This window comes from Pyxicephalus adspersus, chromosome 4 (genome assembly GCF_032062135.1).
Source record: "Pyxicephalus adspersus chromosome 4, UCB_Pads_2.0, whole genome shotgun sequence".
In the NCBI taxonomy this organism is placed as follows: Eukaryota; Metazoa; Chordata; class Amphibia; order Anura; family Pyxicephalidae; genus Pyxicephalus; species Pyxicephalus adspersus.
The window spans coordinates 33,611,343-33,621,311 of record NC_092861.1 but is presented as its reverse complement, the minus strand read 5'-3'; the positions used below and the strand labels follow the sequence as shown (position 1 = coordinate 33,621,311).

At 41.9% G+C, this 9,969-nt stretch overlaps 1 long non-coding RNA gene across 1 annotated transcript; it reads right to left on the bottom strand.

Moving 5' to 3' along the window:
• Positions 1 to 3,755: 3,755 nt before the first annotated feature.
• Positions 3,756 to 4,872, bottom strand: LOC140328307 (uncharacterized). Its single transcript, XR_011920268.1, has 2 exons — positions 4,287 to 4,872; positions 3,756 to 4,179 (listed from the first exon to the last, which is right to left on the bottom strand). It is a non-coding gene; the product is annotated as an uncharacterized lncRNA (long non-coding RNA).
• Positions 4,873 to 9,969: the final 5,097 nt, after the last annotated feature.

Here is a 9,969-nt window from a genome sequence, read left to right as displayed (position 1 = left end):
ATCAGATAAAAAGAAATGATCACTATGGTGGAGAAGGTAGGTTAATACTATACCTATTGTTTACTTTCTAACAAGGAAGAGTTCTAAATATACACTGATTAGCTAAAGCATTAGAACCACCCAATATTGTGTCCCCCTTGTGCAACCAAAACAGCCCCTAGATATGGAGCTCTGGTATCTGGCACCAGAATGGTAGCAGTCGATTCTTTAGGTCACACTGCATTTGCCAGCCTGCCTTTTTCCTATATTTCATTCTTCTGCCAACTCTTTCCAATGTGAATTTTGCAAATGCACCTGGACATTCACATGATCTAAAATAAAATGTGATTCATTAGACCAGGCCACCTTCCCCTGTTTTGACATGTATATGCCCACTGTAAATGATTTTAACAGTACCAGTATAGGCACTTGGACTGGTCTGAAGGTACACAGCCCCATACTTTGCAAGCTGTAATGTCAATGTGTGTTTTGACACCCCCATGACCAGCATTCATATTTCAGCATTTTTTGCTACAGTAGCTTATTTGCAGGAGCAGACTACCACCAGAAACAACCAAGATGTTTTTGGAGATGCTTTGACTTATCTTGTCATCACACAATGGTCCCCATCAAAGTTGTTCAGATTCTCATGTTTGACAATTTTTTCTGCTTCCAGCACTTTTTCTTCATGGACTTTTTTTCTATTTACTTGCTGCCTGCCAACATGTCATTGGAAGGAGATGCACCTACACTTTTGTGAAAAGTTTTAACATTTTGGCTAAATGGTGTTTAAAATATAGAGAGACATTTGACATTTCTGAATATTCATCATCCATAAACAACAATCAATCTCAAGGATGACCATTGTTCACTTGTATAGAGGAGAGCACAGTGGGGTGTCGCTCACTCATCCTCCTCCCTCCACTCTCCATACAACAGAACATCACTAGATGCACAGTGCTATTTCTTTCATTGGAAATGTTCACAAATGATTGTTTCCAGTGACAGTGATCTTACCTGTGTTGAAGTTGTAAGCATTAAACTGCCCAGTTTTCCTGAGACCAAACACCTACACTCCTACTTTTAGGCTTTTCACATCTCCCTGAGCATTTTTCCCAGCAACATTACAGCTTACCTTATGGGAGGAATTAGGTCTTTATTTACCCACGGCATATAAAGCACAAGTTACAAGGATCAGAATGTATACATTACAATAAACATTGTACTGACCTTATCAACAAGAGCTAGAAGGTCAAAAATGTCAATATTTTCTCAGGACACTTTCAAAGATAAAAGTTTTCCAAAGCATGATGAATTGTTATCTTCTAGCAGATACAGACAAAAAAGGCTCTCTAAAGCTACATTTTGGGATATTATTTTCACTTATGAGCTTCTTATATCTCTCTACAGCTATAGCAGTGAAACATTTCTACCAAAGTTCTTCATTCCACTCAAAGTCATTGATATTGATGGTGGTATGCTCACCATGATGGATTCTCCATATTAACTAAACTAATAATTTGGGAATCCAGCTGAGGCACAGTGACACCTTTGTTATGGGCTTGAGGGAGGGGGCACAAACTATTACCGGTATATCTCATTTCTAGAGTTTCTGTGGGATATAAGAAGTTGGTGAATGATTAAATCCACTGGTGCACAACCAATACTAAAATATCAGTTTGATGTATCTTTGCTTATTACATCTATGGGCTTATGTAAAAAAAGTCTTAGATACGTAGTGTCCACCAAAAAAGAGTGCCAAGTACAATAACATCACATTACAGTCTGCTAAATGGAGATAATGAAAAAGCTAATATCTATTAAGAAATAGTAAATAAACTTTCACAGCTTTACTTAATACATGTGATGTTTTCTAGGATCCCTATATTTACCAAATGTGATCCACATCTGTGTGCACAATGTTGTGGAGTATTACAGTTATCTTATTCAAAGAAGTCTGTGTATTATTCTTTGTGAATGTTAGTGTAGCTGCATGGGAAAGTTTAAAAAGAAGTTTCCCTTTCCATACAAATGCTCAGATTCCAAAGGTAGTGCTACTTTGCTGGTATTTAGGCTTATTCGCTAAATTATAAAATAAATCAAGTTACACAGAAGAAAATACATTCCGGTAAAGTAAATTCAATCAGCCTACTGCTCATCTTTTGTAAATTATATTGGAAAACGACTAAATAGTGGATGATAAAGTCTATTCTAATGGCAATATAATATTGTAGAATGTTTTGTAATATACTTACATAAAGACCACTGTGCTTGTCCCCAAAGAAGGTAAATGCTTTAGAGATAGGTAGCAATCCTGATCCACCATCGTCTTGTCTTCGAGTTACTGAATCACCCTCTTCACGGCCAAAGGGGTAAAAATCAGACAAAGGTACCAAGCCATTTGCAGTGGAAAATACATACCACAGAAGCAAGATCTGGGATAGCGAACCCATTCCCAAAGGTGAAAAAACACACACTAACTAGGGTGATGCTGCTGGACCCAGAAAGTGTGTAAGACACTCTATGCTAAAGTGGTGACCACAAAAGGCTTCCACAAATCAACTCCTGTCTGAAAACCACTGGTGGCTCTGTGCAATGGTTTAAAGTCTTATATTTCTCCCAGGACATAGTGCAACTGTATCATCTTTATGCCGTCTTCTATAGTTGTACAATTAGCTAAGGTTATAATTATCACTACACAGTGGCAGCCTTTCTAGTCCTTGTGATCTGCCAAGTGTTGCAAAGGATGTGAGATCTGTCAGCCTACCTTCTATCTCTTGGATTACTCATCCAGCCTCATAACCAACAGAATCCTCTCTCTCTCTTAAACTAAACAACCCCCTGTGCTTGTTTTCCCCTGCATTATCCCTCCTTAACCCTTTCCCTGCACTGCCCTTCTCTGCATTGATATCAATCCAGGCATGCATGTACCAATCCTCAACCAGCAGGACAATTGTGCACGCCTTTACCAATCTAAAGTTCCACTAAAACCCTCAATGATTCTTCCACAATACCATCTCTAATCTTTAATGCCCCTACTCTAAGCCTGAACCAGACTGTCCCTCTGGTACCAATCCAAAACAGCCAGTCCCACTGGTACCTCTTCCGACCCTAAACTATTCCGTTTCTCTGGTATCCCTACTTAACCTTAACCATCCTGTTATTTTGGGATCCCTAATCAACGTAAACCAGCCTATCCCTCTGCTCCTGCTTACCAACCTGGAACCGGTCTGTCTCCCTGGTATCCCTACCAACCTACAAACAACTTGTCCCACTGGTACCCCAACAAACTCTAACCCAGCCTGCTTCTCGGGTACCCCTAATAAACCTGAACCAGCCTGAATCTTGACCCGAACAAGTTTGTTACTTTGCTAACCCTACCAACCCTGAACCACTCTGTCCGTCTAATACCCCTACCAACCCTGAATCAGACTGTCGCTTTGGTTCTCTTTCAGCCCTGAACTACTGTTACCCCTACCAGCTTAATCCTCCCATGTTCCCACCTAAACCAATCATTACCCACCATCCCTAAATCCGCCTGTCCTTAAACTACCACTTAACCAGCCCTACCTCTAGTACTTCTATCTACCCTAAATCAGTCCGTCCCTGTACTACCTCTGAACCAGCCTCTTCCTATTTTACTCCAACCTACTTTGTACTGCTCTGTGCATTTAATTCCCCAACAACCAAGAACCAGACTGTCTACTAGTACCCCTACTAACTCTGAACCAGCCTGTTCCTCGATACCCCTGTTAACCCTTAACCTGCCTGTCCTCTTTATTTTTTCCAACCCTAAACCAGCCTTTCGTTTGTTACCAACCGCAAACCTGCCAGTCCATTCTTTACTTCTAACAACTTTAAAGCAGCCTGTCCTTAAATTACCTCTATTATCCTAGCACCAATCTGTCCTTCTATTACATCTACCAACCAGATCCCACTTTCTATTGCTAGTAGAAGACCAGAACCAAACTAGTCTTCTTTTACCAACTCTACCAACCCAAAGCCAACCTGTCCTTCTATAGCTTCTACAAACTCCAAGCCTACCTGTCTTTCTATTACCTCTACCAACCTGAGCCAACCTGCCCTTCTATTACCTCTACCAACCCGAGCCAACCTGTCCTTCTACTACCGCTACCAACCCCGAGCGAGCCTGTCCTTCTATTACCTCTACCAACCTGAGCCAATCTGTCCTTCTATTACCTCTACCAACCCGAGCCAACCTGTCCTTCTATAGCTTCTACAAAATCAAAGCCAACCTGTCCTTCTATTACTGCTACCAACCCCGAGCGAGCCTGTCCTTCAATTACCTCTACCAACCTGAGCCAATCTGATCTGTTCTTCTATTACCTTCACCAACCTGTCCTTCTATTACCTTCACCAACCAGAGCCAACCTGTCCTTCTATTACTGCTACCAACCTGAGCCAAACTGACCTTTTATTACCTCCACCAACTCCAAGCCAACCTGCCCTTCTATTACCGCTACCAACCTGAGCCAACCTGTCCTTCTATAGCTTCTACAAAATCCAAGCCAACCTGTCCTTCTATTACCTCCACCAACCTGTCCTTCTATGGCTTCTACAAACCCAGAACCAATCTGTCTTTTGTCTCTTGCAACCCAGACCCAACCTGTCCTATCACCTCTACCACCCCAGACCCAATCAGTCTTATTACCTCTACCAGTCCAGAATCAACCTGTCCTATCACCTCTACCTAACCTGTCTTGATTATCTCCGCCAACCTTGATACAGTCTGTCCCTCTGGTGTCCCTATGGTAGGCTATCCCTATGGCACCCTTGTGCCAGTCTGTCCCTCTGGTGTCTCTATGGTAGGTTACCCCTATGGCACCCCTGTGCCAGTCTGTCCCTCTGGTGTCTCTATGGTAGGTTACCCCTGTGCCAGTCTGTCCCTCTGGTGTCTCTATGGTAGGTTACCCCTATGGCACCCCTGTGCCAGTCTGTCCCTCTGGTGTCTCTATGGTAGGTTATCCCTATGGCACCCCTAAGCCAGCTGTCCCTGAGTTACCCTGCTGCTTTCTTGCACCCCTTAGCCTGTTCCTGTGTGTCAGCCTGGCAATGGTCAGCAGAACTGTGTCAGGCTTGTCCCCCGATGTACACAGATCTCCCCGGCACCCTGTGACTGCCCCCTTTGTAGCTCGCAGCGCTCTCTATGCCGTTTCATGCGATCTCCCTGCGCTGCCTGCGGCTCAGTGACACTGAATTCTCTGTTCAGAACTTACTGGGGGGTTCTGTCCCCTCCCCCATTACTCTAACAAACCCCCCGGAATGAGAGGTGGGGGCCCCTACCAATCAGCTTCAACCCTGTCCGTGCTGACGCCGTCTCTTAAAGAGCCCCGGAGGGCCGAACTAGAAGTGGTTAAAGTCAGAAGTTTGGAGAGGAGCTGAGGAATGTGTGAGAGCAAAGCATCATGGGAATCGCAGTCCGCGGGCTGCACGGCATAGACGGGGCAGAGGATGCTTGTGGTGGGTTCACCTCAGCCTATTGGTACAGGTCTCACCTCAGGCTATTGCCCCTGGTACAGGACTCACCTCAGCCTATTAGTACAGGACTCAGCTCAGCCTATTGCCCCTGGTACAGGACTCACCTCAGCCTATTGCCCCTGGTACACGACTCACCTCAGGCTATTGCCCCTGGTACAGGACTCAGCTCAGCCTATTGCCCCTCAGCTCACCTCAGCCTATTGCCCCTGGTATATGACTCACCTCAGCTTACTGCCCCTGGTACAGGACTCACCTCAGATCACTTCCTCTAATTATTATTATTAAAATTGACTGATTAAGATTGACTTCACTGACCCAGGTGCAGGGATCACCTCAGCTCAATGCCCCGGAGGAAAGCTCACCTCAGAATACTTCCCCTAAATATTATTAATAAAAAGGATTTATATAGCGCCAACATATTACACAGTGCTGTACATTAAATAGGGATCCAGGGCTGACTTCAGTGCACTGCCCTAGTGCAGAGTTTACCTGTGCTCACTGCCCTGGTGCAGGACCCATCTCTGCCTTCCTCTCCTGGCGCAGGACCCATCTCTGCCTTCTTCTCCTGGTGCCTTCTCCTGGCGCAGGACCCATCTCTGCCTTCTTACCCTGGCGCAGGACCCATCTCTGCCTTCTCCTGGCGCAGGACCCATCTCTGCCTTCTTCTCCTGGCACAGGACCCATCTCTGCCTTCTCCTGGCGCAGGACCCATCTCTGCCTTCTTCTCCTGGCACAGGACCCATCTCTGCCTTCTCCTGGCGCAGGACCAATCTCTGCCTTCTTTCCCTGGTACAGGACTATATGACAGGAAGTAAAAGGACTAATTCAGTCATCTTTGTGGAGTTGTCCCAAAATACCATTAGGCCCCATTGGACCTGATTGTCATCTAAATCTGATCACAGTGCTGGACTATCTTCTATATCTGAGCTAAGCAACCATGAGCAAGGTTCTTCAGGTGCTCAAACATCTGTGCTTCAGATGCGATATCCCACTCAGTGAGGTCCCTATTTGACTTATTGGATCCCAGAGAGATGCCTTTAGGGATTTACATATTTGTCTTCCCTTGGCTGCCTTGCCTAGTAAGATGTGACCTATTTTCCTTGTAAACTAAACTTCTGATGTGCCATTCATTGTTGATGGATAGATTGGTAACTCCTCATCTGCTTCAATAGGAGATGATTTATGTAAGCAATCTAGGCTGTTGGTTTAGCAAAGTAAATTATTACATTTTAAGTTGGATTTCTCTTTTAGTTTAGTGAATGAGATGAATCTCTGCTAACGTCATCCATCTAACTATAAGCAAGCAGAATCGTCCTGTTTGTTATTTACTTGCACATAATTGGGGTTTTATCACAACATCCATTACTTTGCAACCTAACAAAATTCCTTGTCAACCTAAATGAAATCTACAATGTTATCGCTAACAAATTGCTTAAATGGGTTTTTGGGTCTGTAGGCTGGGCAAGATTTGAATTCAGGTGTTTTTCTACCTATTCTTCCATTGCCCTTTCTCTGATTAGCTTGGTGGATGGTATTATCTCCAAACTAAACTGTAGACAAGATGTGACACCCCCCCCCCCCCCAAATGTGATGAGAAGCCCAGGCCTGCAAAATCAAACCTTTTCTTCTCACCCTTCATCATCTTCAACATCATTGCAATTAATGAAGACCACCAATACCTGATGAAAGAGACCCCCCAAGTCCATAGGCATCTCCCCAAATTTGATCATCATCCTTTACCCTTGTCTAGGGACATTACTAGGCATAAGTGGGATGCAATATACAAATATGTTTTAAAGGAACATCTTAGCTATCTTTACCCACAAATGCTAGTTATCCTTTACTTACGTTCATTCCTCATAACCATCTCTGCTTTCTTGTGTGCAATCCACAAATAATCTTTTGATGTCACTTTATGTGTAGGACCTGTGATAGATTGGCTTTTTGTTTGGAGAGCGTGTTATCATTTCTACTATCATAGGTCACAAGTTATAAATCTTTAGGTACTTTTGTCTTTTGACCCTGAATGTGCTTTTCTTAACAGTTTAACTAATCACTTTAAATTATTATTATTATTATTAAACAGGATTTATATAGCGCCAACATATTACGCAGCGCTGTACATTAAATAGGGATTGCAAATGACAGACTAATACAGACAGTGATATAGGAGGAGAGGACCCTGCCCCGAAGAGCTTACAATCTAGTAGGTGGGGGAATTTCACACACAAAGGATGTGAGATATGTAGTGTGGGAAGTAGTGAAGGTTTCAAATGACAGAAGAAGCCGGGTAGGCAAGTTTGAAAAAATGGGTTTTGAGCGCTCTTTTAAATGAGCAGAAAGTAGGAGCAAACCGAATAGGACGAGGAAGACCATTCCAGAGAGTTGGAGCAGCTCTAGAAAAGTCTTGTATTCGTGCATGTGATGAGGTTATGAGTGAGGAAGTCATTAGTAGGTCATTGTTACCACACTATAAATCACTATTTGAATAGTTATCTTTGCTTATTCATGGTATATTGGTTGCCCTTGATAAAAGTTAGTGAATATGTTCTGTTGAAATTTCAGTTTATTTTGCATTCCCCTTAAATGGGGAATTGTTTGAATTCTCATCATCACCTTCCTAAAGTTTTTTTAGGCTTTCTTGTTAAAACCAAGTTGACTTAACTTGAACCCTTTTTCCTCCACAAACCCTCACTGATGGTGTTATTCACGGCTCAGTTATTTGTGTATGCCACATTTACACAACTCCATTGAAGATGGCATGTAATGCAATGATTTGAATCTTGTTAAAGGGCTCAAATTTGGATGGGAAGACTGTTCTATGTATGTCTGAAAGCAGTGATCTCAGATAACTAAATTGTTTTGTTACATTTGCAACTTTTAAAAGTTTTAAATCTTTACACTCTTCAGAACAGGTGATATTTGGAGATGACTGGTGGGCTCCCCCTGGTGTATTTCAGTGACATTACAAATTTATATTAAAGGCTTTTTTTTCAATTCGTGGAACAGAATGTGATTTGCAGATTACAAATAGTTTTTGAAAAATATTTTCAATCCAAAACAAAGATTCAGGGGTGCACATGGACCTATTAAAGTGTGAGAAAGATATAAAAAATTGTTACCTGTTAAGCACATAACAAGAGAGCTGTCCTAATAAACATTTGATTTGAACTTGTGATTGTTACAGTAGAGGACACAAGAGCTAAACCTAAAGGATGCTTAATGATAATTTAGTGAAGATTGAAAAAAAAACATTTAAATAAAATCAATTCACCCCCCCTAAAAAAAACAAACAAAAAGAAAACATGTAACATATTGCTGCATAACAAGTTACTGACTGCATACATTTTCTTGGAGTTTTCTCCATTTTTCACCTGGTGAACCTGGGATTTACATGCCAATTGACCATGGGTCACTGTATCTATTGAGGGAGCCATAAATCCCACCAATGCTGTACATCAAACATATATATATATGTTGGTATTGGGTTTAAATATCCTTTAAAGTAACCATTCCAGAAAAATCTTACTGGTGGAGTCACACCTAAATCCATTTAAGTTACAGACCTAAACCTGTTGTTCATGCGGGTCAGAATTTCCTATCTAAAAAATTTTTCTGGGTCATGGGGCCTGATTATTGAAAGCTTTCCAAAAGCTGGAGAGGATGCATCAGTTAACCTTTTGGGCTGTTCATTTCTTTCCGAATGTATATGTCTAAAAGCGGTACATTGTCTTTCATGAAAATTTATGTTACAGTATAATATGATAGTATGAGTATAATAAAGTTTAAAACACAAAATCATGTAAAAATAATAAATTAAATACTTTAAAAAGAATTCAATTTAATAAACTTTGACAAAATTTTGTGTTTCAAACTTTATTATACTCATGCTATTATACTTATACTATATTTTAGACATATAAATTTAGTGTATTGCATTAAATACAGTTATTTTGTATTGAATGCAATACAAAATAATTTGAAATTCCCGCTGCGCCTGTAGTGGCGGCTGTTTGCGCCAACGTCACCAAGAACTTCCGGGGAACGTCAGCACGATCGCCGGGGGACAGATCGAGGAAGAGGATGTGGCCAGAGGATGGCAGGACACTGGAGGTTCCTGATGGGACCAGGTAAGTGTCTGTTTTTTACTTTTTTAACTACTAAGAGTGTGGCTTGGGGTTACTGCTTTTAGCAAGTTTTTTTTACCCGCGAGTCACACTTGCCTGATCCAGGATTGAAAACATTTGCTATCAAATAGCAAATGACTTTTAGGTAATCCATTCCAGGTTTGCTGGGTCACCCAGCTTCACTGATGAAAGTGTATTCTCTCCAGCCTTGGAGAGCTTTCACAAATAAGGACCATAGAGTGCTCCAGCATAACAGCCAAGGATATAGCATTCTCAAAAGGAGAGTTCAAGCAATGGTGGCCCTAAGAGAACGGAAAAAGGAGAACTTCTTTTAATGTGTGCTTCAATTTTATTATGTTTTCTG